Source organism: Colobus angolensis, unplaced genomic scaffold (genome assembly GCF_000951035.1).
Source record: "Colobus angolensis palliatus isolate OR3802 unplaced genomic scaffold, Cang.pa_1.0 Scaffold273, whole genome shotgun sequence".
In the NCBI taxonomy this organism is placed as follows: domain Eukaryota; kingdom Metazoa; phylum Chordata; class Mammalia; order Primates; family Cercopithecidae; genus Colobus; species Colobus angolensis.
In genome coordinates this window covers 701,193-712,297 of record NW_012115966.1, presented here as the reverse complement: position 1 = coordinate 712,297, position 11,105 = coordinate 701,193, and the positions used below count along the sequence as shown (strand labels likewise).

General features: G+C 33.8%; 1 protein-coding gene across 1 annotated transcript in view; it reads right to left on the bottom strand.

The window, feature by feature from the left end:
* Positions 1–1,566: 1,566 nt before the first annotated feature.
* The window catches only part of KCNA3 (potassium channel, voltage gated shaker related subfamily A, member 3), a 28,118-nt gene continuing 18,579 nt past the window's right edge, over positions 1,567–11,105 (bottom strand). Inside the window, exon 5 of the mRNA XM_011948154.1 lies at positions 1,567–7,607. The gene's annotated coding sequence lies outside the window, so the exon portion shown is untranslated. The remainder of the gene's footprint in view (positions 7,608–11,105) is intronic.

The window sequence follows — 11,105 nt, the reverse complement described above, 5'->3', positions numbered from 1 at the left end:
TATGTACTAATTTGTCTCTGTTGGAATCCAGCAGAAAAGTGTGAATTCTTTTGAATAGAGGCATGGTTCAAAGAGGATACAGGTAATCTCTTGGAAACAACCTACATCTCTTAATTTACTCTGTGACCATTTCCAAAGGACTTAAAGATTTGGTCCCTTAAAATGAAATACTTTAGGCCTGGCATGGTGGCTCACGCCTGTAATCCCAGCACTTTGGGAGGCTCAGGTGGGTCGATCACCTGAGGTCAGAAGACTGAGACCAGCCTGGCCAACATGGTAAAACCCCATATCTACTAAATATACAAAAATTAGCTGGGTGTGGTAGCACATGCCTGTAGTCCCAGCTACTCGGAGGTTGAGGCAGGAGAATCGCTTGAACCTGGGAGGCGGAAGTTGTGGTCAGCTGAGATCATGCCACTGCACTCCAGCTTGGGCAACAGAGCAAGACTCCATCTCAAAAAAAAAAAAAAAAGAAAAACTTTACAAATAGTCACTAATGGAGTTCACTACCAAAATTCTATGACAAGAAAGCTTAAAAAGTCATTTCTCATGTCAATTGGAGGATTAGAAAAATATGTTTTGTTCTTGTCTCTAATAACTAATCACCACATGTGTAAAGCCATCTAAATCTGCACTTAGTTTTTTTAGACAAAGTAAAATTCCAGGTGGAAACAAGAGAGAGGACCTCTGTTTTGATGATGTATCATTTGTTGACATTCCAAAAGTAAAAACACATTTGAGTAACTAGCTGTTATTAGGAAAAAGAAAAAGAGTTAGGATCAATATTGCTAAGCACAAAATGGGAACAATGGGTATGTAAAAGGTGATTGCTAGGAATTATACTCTCTTATGATACAAAAACATTGGGCATACACAGAGAATAAATATTGAAAACAGAATGTTCTTATTTAATATTTGACCAATTCTGGATCTAAAGAGGATCCTAACCTACTAGCTTGGGAATATGTGTGTGTATGTATATACATATATATATGTGTGTATATGTGTGTATATATGTATATATATGTATACATATGTGTGTGTGCGTGCACATGCATATATCTGAGAGCAGGGTCATCTACATATTGACATTCATATCCCTGACATTGCTGTGAACAGGTCAGTGCACGCAATTGATGTCCAATACTTATTTCTGCATGAAATAATGTACATTTGCTGTGCCATAATTTACTCATATAACTAGCACAAAGCATAAAGGCACAGACTATTGTGAATAAGTTTTTCCTTCCTTGAGACTTTACTGTGTCTCCAACAGTATAAGATAGGGAACACTGGAAGAAACCTAGGGAATGTTGGCTTTCAAAAGGCTTGCAAAGTGTAATACACAGAAGTCTTCATTATAGTCATGTGGGAGAATACGTAAGAGTCTGCAGAGCTGGTCTCAAAGGCAGCTGATGCTTGAGGTACTGACAACTGCCCAGCTTTTGATGTTTCCTCTTTTGCAAAAAAAAAAACAAGGAAAGAGAGGAAGGGAGGAAGGAAGAAAGGAAAGAAAGGGAAGGAAATCATTTGGAACTAATTAGTAATATGTGCAACAGGATTTCCTTTTTTGGTCTTTTATTGAATTCTCTATATAACATTAGCAAAGAAAACATTTTAAATCCAATGGCAAATTTTAAAAATGAATCAGATGAAAATATCACATAATCAAAACTGACAGATATTTTCTGATATTTACTTAACAAAGGCCCAAAATTATTATGACAAGAACATCAGAGAACATGGCATAAAGCTTATTTCAACTTAACAATAATATGTGATAAGTTAAAACAACTCAATGTCAAAGGATAAACATAGAAAAAATAGAATATGTTTGATTTTATATCTTATTCAGAATTCCATTATTATCACTGCTTAAGAATGATTATTTCATTTCATAAAAAATAATGCTTGCTTATTTATTTGATGAAGAGAATTAAATTCAATGTTAGAAAATTTTAAATTCCAATATAATAAGTTCTAGTTAAATATTCACAGTAACAATGCATTGCTAATCAGTAAAAGTACAGCGTGTATCACAGACTGTTGACTTACAAGGGAAAGCAGTAACAGTGTCTCTCTGTTGTCTGAGAAAAGAATAAAAATGTAATATTGTGTCATGAATTGAAACGAATATCTTCCTTATTCAAACTAAGCAGTCATGACATTTTAACTGGGAAAATTCTTAAGTAAAATTTTAAATACGTGGAGAAATTTTACTAAATATTTGAACTATGATAAATGTTAGTAATATTGTTATCTAACACTTGATAATCAATTCTTTTTGAATAGTTACAGGAAATGAGTTTTCTTAAAATAAAGGCAGTTTTTCTCCCCAGTCCCTCTTCTCTGTCCTCCACTAATCACAGAATAAATGTGATGAAAAACAATATGCTGAAAAATAGTTACTAGGTTGGATTTTTTTTCCTCTGAATCAGAATGGATGCAGTTTCTTGGGTTGATTACTGCTTTATTCAGCTGTTCAGAAGTCAGTCATTATGATGAATTTTTAAAAAGGGAGATTAGAAATGTCAGTCAAGAAGATCAACTTTTAGTCTAGCATTCTGATATCAAGTGAATTCACTGTCTGTGGTCAGGGTGTGCAGACTTACATGTTTTAGATGGAAAACGTTTGAATATCACCCTGTGGAAGGGCTATAGTCTGGAAGTATCTGAAAAGGTCTGACAAGAACAGCAACAATGTCTTTGCACTAAAATCTGAAAATTCCCAATGTATCTTTTAAAAGTAAATTTTTGTCAAAGTTTTAAAGATAATGGCAGTGACAGGATAAAAATAACATGACAAAAGGTGAATAGTATAAAGAACATAGGAGGTTTAGAGTCATTTATTGGCCATATTATCTTGGACTAGTCATTTGATCTTTCTAAACCTTGGTTGTTTAATCTCTAAACTTCAGATTACATTAGTACTTCATATAAATATTTTCAACATTAAATAAATGATGTAAATGATCTTTGCGAAGTATGATGTAAACAAATCTTATAAGTAAACTAATGCTAGACTCTATAAAAAATTGAGGTGTTGTATTTGTTATTCTGACTTCTGCATAATCTGTGTAAGATTTCAAAAATGGATTCTTGTAACGTAGCATGTCACATAGAAATACTACATACACTGTTTGCTTTCCCTTGTACATGTATATATATATTTATATTTGTGTGTGTATATGTGTAAGAGCTTTTAAACTTAAATTATACCATTCTGTGGGATAGTTTCCAAAATGATCTATACAGTGCCCTTAAAAGTGAAAAAAGAGAATATTCTTATTTGGCTTATAGTCATACAATTTTATAGCATTTAAGAAAAACATTTTGACAGCTTAAAGTCAACAAAATACTTAACCCCATCCCCACCCCCAAACACAGCATTAAGAGATCGCACCATGGAAACAATTTACCAGAAGAGATACTACTATGATTTGTTTATGATGGCCAGTTCACAAATTATTGTAAGATACAGTAGTAACACAATATGCTAGAATCACCATTTATCAAGTTTCATCAACTTAAAAAAAAGGACGAAATCACTTCTCACAAAGATCACAATAATACATGTGACTCAATTACACCTAAAGTGAAAATTCAGATTCATAAAACCAAAATGATCAGATTAAATGTTTTAACTAATTGCTCCACTAGTCAAAATATACATTTCCTATTATGACAGAGGCCTTTAAAAACTGCCCCCTTTGCTGAATGGAAGGGATATAAGACTAAACTTCTGGACAAATAATCTCAGTATGACAAAATATTTCTGTATTATTCAATTTCCCAAGCGTCCAAATTTTAGTATCCTTCTAATATCTTTACATCATAAAACCAGGAACCAGAATATACTCCTGTTTTTCAATAGGTATAGTCACTTCTTATCTGTGATGTGCAAAAGCTATCACCCTTCTTTACCTAACTATCCACTATTGCCAAACAGACATGTTTGGGTTATCCCTGAATTTTGTTTCTCACTCCTGAGCAAAATGAACTACAATATGGCTCGATTAGGCCTCCTCTGTATTCAAAAACATTCACAAAATTTTGTGAATATTATTTTAAATTATAGTCATTGCTTCTGGGACCAAAAGGGCATTAACTTTTTAATGTGACAAAAATGCACCGTACAGTCTGCTACAGTTCATTGATAAGCATGATATAGTTGCTTCTGATTTGCTACATGTTTATTAAACTACAAAAATGTAAAGAGAAGATTAACTGGAACAGACATTCTATTTAGGTAACTCACTCAGCATTCAAAGAAGAAATGATAAATCATAATAATTTAAAGCCAAGGTCAAAATAAAAGGTAAGACTTACTTTTTTTTTTTTTTTTTTTTTTTTTTTTTACTTTTTTAGGTCTTGCTGAGGTCAATTATTAATATTAGAAACAAGAACATTTGGACTTGCAATCTGTTCACTCAAGTAGAAATATGTGGCATCTTAGTGACCAGAGGGGAGCAACATGTACATGTACACATATAACAATCTGAAAACGTTATAGAATTCTGAGATGAAGAGACATACAGATTACTAAATTTAAAAAGTCTTCACTTTACAGATAAACTCGGGCTCAGAGAAGTTAAATGAACTTTCTTAGGGCACATGAGAGTTTTTGGCAGAGCCAGCACCACAGCACAGACACCTGCGTAAGCTCTACCAATCTGCTTCTTGTGTAAAAGGAGTCAAGAGATCATAAGGCAAACACTTCTATCACTCCAGCCTTTTCCCACTGTCCCCTGCTCCCAGGCTTAAAATGTTGAGCGTGCAATAAGGCTGTGGTACGGTTTTAGCATTTCATAGGCAATTTTCAAGTTACCTTAACATTTAATTAAACAAATGCTCTCCCCTCTTTTCTATCTATTTCAATTAATCTGTTTTCACTCTGCAGACTGATTTTTCTACTTTTTTGATCCCATTATAGATCAATGAAAATTCTGAGGAGAAAGAATCCTATTTTCTTTCATCATAATCAATTTGAAGAATGATATATTTATGATGCTTTCAAGGCTTAAATCTTACTTCATGTATTCTTTCCTGCATCAGAAAATCTGGGTACTTTTTTCTTTCTTTCTTTTTTTTTTGAGACAAAGTCTCACTCTGTTGCCCAAGCTAGAGTGCAATGGCGTGATCTTGGCTCATTGCAACCTCCACCTCCTGGGTTCAAGTGGTTCACCTGTCTCAGCCTCACGAGTAGCTGGGACTACAGGCATGTACCACCAGGACTGGCTAATTTTTGTATTTTTAGTAGAGGTGAGGTTTCACTGTGTTGGCCAGGCTGGTCTCGAACTCCTGACCTTGTGATCCACCCACCTCGGCCTCCGAAAGTGCTAGGATTATAGGCATGAGCCACCGCACCTAGCCCTAAGTTTTCTTCAAAGCATTTCTCAAATGTGTATAATGAGAATTTGGGGACTGGTAAGGGCTTTGGAGATCACTGAATCCAGCACACGCATCTTGCAATTCAAGCCTGCAAACTGAAGTCTAGTAATGTAACTGATTTACCTAAGGTCCCACAGGTAGAAAGTGGATAAAAATTCTGGTCTACTGTTATCTAAACCAGTACCATTTTTACTATCCTTTCTGTGAACCATATTCAGTTGACAGTTTACTCATCTGACACCATCCTGTGCTTTTACAACAAAAATCCAGGTTTTGTCTTTATTTGAAACTGTAATGTGTAATAATAATTCAGATATTAAATATACTATAATGCGTACAGTTGTCTCATTGGTATTTTATAAAGGTCGTTTTTGTGTCTATTTTTGTAACAGCTACTGATGCTTAGTAAAACATCTGAATATCTAAGACCTCCTGTAACACAGCTGATCAGTTTGTTTCAATCATCCCAGTAGCTGATGTGCATTGCTTTACCGCTACCCAGGCTGTGATAATTAATTATAAGGATTATGTTGGCTGCAATGGACTGACTATTCTCCAGGCCCATGTCTCTACTAAATGGGCTAATGTAGAACAAAGACAAGGCAGTGGCCATATTTTCACTTCAATCACAAACCATCTTGACTAAAAGTTCATATAGCTCGAATCTGAGATAGCTGTCAGATTTTTATTTCATTTTTCTTGTAGTGATCTGGTCTCAAAGTTTTGACACAAAGAAATTACCAGCAGCTTGTGAGAAATTCATTGTAGACTTTGCCTCAAAGAAAGTTACCTAGATTGTATCTTTAATTTATCTATCTGTTTTGCTGCAGGAATAAGATTGTTTTAGTTACTGATTCTCCTACAAGGCAATTCATCACTTGTATTCCATTCTGTAGGGGATCAAAAAATTTATAATCTTGGCTTTGCTACTGAAATATTTTTATAGTAATTAAAATTCTACAAGTGCTCTTATTATAACGTAGCATTGTTATACATTTAAATAACAGAGGATTGGTTATTTATGCATTTGTTCAGGTATATTTTGAAACTAAAATATGGAAATAAAAAAGGGTTCTATATAATAAATTTTCACAGTTTGACTTTCCATAAGGCTTATGAAATAATATACAAATAGCTACCATTCTGCTGAAATGTCACAGTAAATACATTAATGGCACAGAAGTGAAATGTCCCCAAATGGGAAACCATCTTCATGACCTCCTAAATCTCTTTTCCAACTAAAACTTTTTTAATTGAAAAAGAGTTCCATTTCTAAAAGAATATAAAAATAGAAAATGAGTTAAGGAAACTTTTACATATATAATTTTTAAGGAAAAGCTATAAACATTAGATGAAATATTATGTATATCTTTAAGAATGTGCTTTGTCTCAACACATCAAACATCCCATGAAAACAAAATTAAATGAATATATAACATATAAACTGTTGAAAGTATAACTAAATGTTACAATTTTAATTAAGATAGAATACTAAAACATGTAATAAGTACTAATATATTTTTGTCAAGTTCAGCTCAGCTAAAACCTATGAGACTAATTTGCAAATCTCATTTTGAATTAAAAAATAAAAGAATGTTTAATCAAGCAAGGCACATTTCTTTTAGGCAAGTCTGTCTTTAATACCATTCATTTGGGCACAGTGTAGACTCACTTATTTATATGTAAATGGGTAATCTATGTATGAGAGCCTTTGGTACAAAACACACCTTCGCAAATAAAGTTGCACATAACCCAGAATATGGAATATAACATGATTATATCTCATGATTAAACACAGTCCACTACTTAATTGAAAAAAAAAAAGTAATAGTTGGCTTGTTAGAAACAAATTTTAGGCTTTCTTTATCTGCAGCACTGATTATAGTTTTTGGATGATTCGATTTCATCAAAATGTCAAAAGGTTGCAATGATACCTTAATATTTTTAACATTCTTCATCTCTTGATCAAATATATCTTTTACATGCATGCATTATGAAGCGAATCCTCCAACTTCAGAGTTGTTCCCTTTATATAAAGCATTTGTTAGAGACATATTATTTAATGTCAACTGAAATAAAAACATGTGCTGGCAGATGGATCACTGCCCATCAGTGATATAACTGCTACTGCATTCTTGATCCAGGCAATTTAAAATGGAGCATCCTACTGGTCAGTGCAGCTCTACAGTTCTTTATGTGGGGGGCTTTTCAGGGATCTGTCAGACAGAGTAAACACAATGATTTACTGGTATATTTAACTTTTTAAAAACTATAGACTTTATGTCAATAGAAAATGTTCCATTCATGAACCAACCCAAATGTCTATCATTGATAGACTGGATTAAGAAAATGTGGCACATATACACCATGGAATACTATGCAGCCGTAAAAAAGGATGAGTTCATGTCCTTTGGAGGGACATGGATAAAGCTGGAAACCATCATTCTCAGCAAACTATCCAAGGACAGAAAACCAAACACCGTGTGTTCTCACTCAAAGGTGGAAACTGAACAATGAGAACACTTGGACACAAGGCAGAAAACATCACACACCAGGGCCTGTTGGGGAGTGGCGGGCTGGGGGAAGGATAGCGTTAGAAGAAATACCTAATGGAAATGACGAGTTGATGGGTGCAGCAAACCAACATGACACATGTATACCTATGTATCAAACCTGCACGTTGTGCACATGTAACCTAGAACTTAAAGCATAATAAAAAAATAGAAAATGTTCCATTCATTATATATTTTTTAAATGTTGCTTTTTAAAAACTGTTACCCTGAAAAGCTCAAGCAATTTAATTGTCTAAATGTATTAAGTACATATTTCTTTTAATTTGTAAGTTAGAAAAAGTTTCGGAGTATGCTGAAATTATAGACATTTTTCTACTGATAATGATCTCAAAATTTAGTCCAAACTAGTGTAATAGTTTGCTTTTGGGCAGAAAATTTATCTTCAGCCTTAGAATCATCTGAAAGGTTCTGAGTGCCTATTGATTTTTAGAAAAATGTATGTGTTAATTTTCTCAGTGCATTTCCAAAGATTTTTTTTTTTTTTTCCTGGCTGTCTATCTTACTGTGGTAATCTATGATGTAAACTCCTGAAGTGAATAAAAATCCAACGCTAAGTGTCATGGAGAGAAAAAGACAGAGAGCAAGAGCGAGAGAGAGAGAGAGCGAGAGAGAGAGACATCAAATGAGTGCTGAGAAAACCATGTTCTATTTGCTAATAGGATGTCATTCCTATTATTGATCTCTTCATTATAATTAACTTTAAGTCTGCTGATTCTTTAAAATATGAACTCTGCATAGTTAAAATATAACTCTGCATACTTTAAAATTTGTCAAATTAAGACAATAATAACCACTTGACGAGGGTCTGTGGAAACCAAGAAACAAAGGTTAAATGTTTGGTGCTTCCCTTTCCTAACTGCCAAAATAATTATTGAGAAATTCTGAATGTAAAATATTTCTTAAAAAGAGGGTAAAGCAATGTACAGTCTTATTCACTTCCTACATCCAGAATCTAGAATAGTGTTTGGCATATAGTAGACACTTTATATGCTGAATTAATGAATAAATCTCTATCACCCTGGGCAGTGTCTGACACATAGGAGGTACTCAGTAAATACATGTTGAATAAATGGATATATAAAAATTAGATTTATGTATTCTAGAAATTTACTAACTATATAATACAAAGACAGAAATTATAAAGACAAAAATAAAAGATGCTATAAACCTAGCTCTGGATTTGCATATGTGAATATCATCCATCACAATATGTAGAGAAGACTATTTCCTATATATACTCCTGGTTTAGCAGGTGCCCAAAACCAGTGGTAAATGCCCAAAGATAGTGATCTGGAATTTGAGTGTGCTTTTGATGGAAGAATCATTCACTTGCTAAATTAAATACTGTATGCCTACTGTGTGCTGGGCAATCAATTATCTATCTATTGAAAATTTTTTCTTATTGGCCTGGATTATATACTTCATCACCTGGATCTCGCAGACAGATCACTGCCCATCAGTGATTTTAAAAGTCTTAACACTGATTTTAGGCAAAAAGAAAGAGTATGTTCACAGTATGCTTAATTTTCACTATCAGAGTTTTAAAGTTATCATGGTCTAATAGTTATTAATGACTACTAATTATAAGAAATCACAATTAACATGAATGACCTAGCATCCATTTTATTTCCTAAGTACCTAGGCTCTGCTCAATGCTACTGCAGCTCTGTTTACCTTGAGAGGTCTGCATTAAGCTATTCTTGTCTTGCTGCTGTTACATTCTTTTTATGTAAAAGGCTTGGCCTTAAAAAAAACCTCATGTATTAAAACCTGCCTCTCAAGGCTCTTGAGATTATTAAATAAGAATGGTATAGCATGGCACCCTAATAAAGTATAGGTGTGGAGGGGGTTGTAATGCAACAGAAACAAAAATAAAAGTGATACCAGGATAATAATCATAATGTCGGCCGGGTGCGGTGGCTCGCACCTGTAATCCCAGCACTTTGGGAGGCCCAGGCGGGCAGATCATGAAGTCTGGAGATTGAGACCATCCTGGCTAACAGGGTGAAACCCTGTCTCTACTAAAATTACAAAAAAAATTAGTCAGGCATGGTGGCAGGCGCCTGTAGTCCCAGCTACACGGGAGGCTGAGGCAGGAGAGTGGCGTGAACCTGGGAGGCAAAGCTTGCAGTGAGCCGAGATCGCGCCACTGCACTCCAGCATGGGTGACAGAGCAAGACTCTGTCTCAAAAACAAAAAACAAAAAACAAAAAAAAACCCAAAAATCATAATGTCTATATTATTGGTTAAGATGTGGGTTGAAAGTCTTAGAAGAATGGACTCAAAATCGATTCTATTTTTAAAAAGAGAGAAAGAAGGTACAATAGAAGATAGTGACCTATAATTGAAGATAATTTGCCAAACAAATGTTTCAACATATAGAACAAGAATAGAGAATAAGAATAGTCAAATTTCAATAATTATCAAATTTATGAAGAAGTAATTAATACCTCCAAAAGGCCTAAATGAAAGAAGTACAGAAACCTAGTTTACTTAACTGTTAGTCTCATTAACTTATATTTGATGAGAAAAGAGTTGAAGCCGTTCTATAGCATGTAGTTTTATGGGAACTTTGTTTTCATGTGTCTATATACTTTGACATCTATTAAATTACTTAGAGTTAGCTGCACACCAATAAGTTTTACCAGTTCTACCAAGTAAATGGTAATGAGTAAGCTCAAGGACTAGAAAGATTTCTTATTCGGTTATATACAATTCTCTGATTGAGGTCTTGAAAATTATGTACTCTTAGCAAGCAAAAACCTTTAATCTCACTCAGTAATTAAAGTCGGTAATATGTTAAGATGTGAGTTTTTAAAAAAATTTCGAAAGTCATGGGAAAATGAACTGTGAGGTATAACTGATACTACTTTGAGCAATATTTAGGTCCACTAATAAGAAGTATCTTCAATTTATATGGTCACACAGTAAAATGTTCTTTTGAAATCAGTTAAAAGGTCTGCAGGCAAAAGGTCTACAGAATCTAGGTATAAAGCAATTCAAACAGTTCTTACTTGAAGAAAATATTTCTCTCTATACTTTTTGGTTACCCAGTAAATTTTGCTCTTTAGAAGTCTGACACATAGTCACTCTTGTTTAACATGCTTTTCCATAATAATTTCTTTTTTTTTTTTTTTTTTT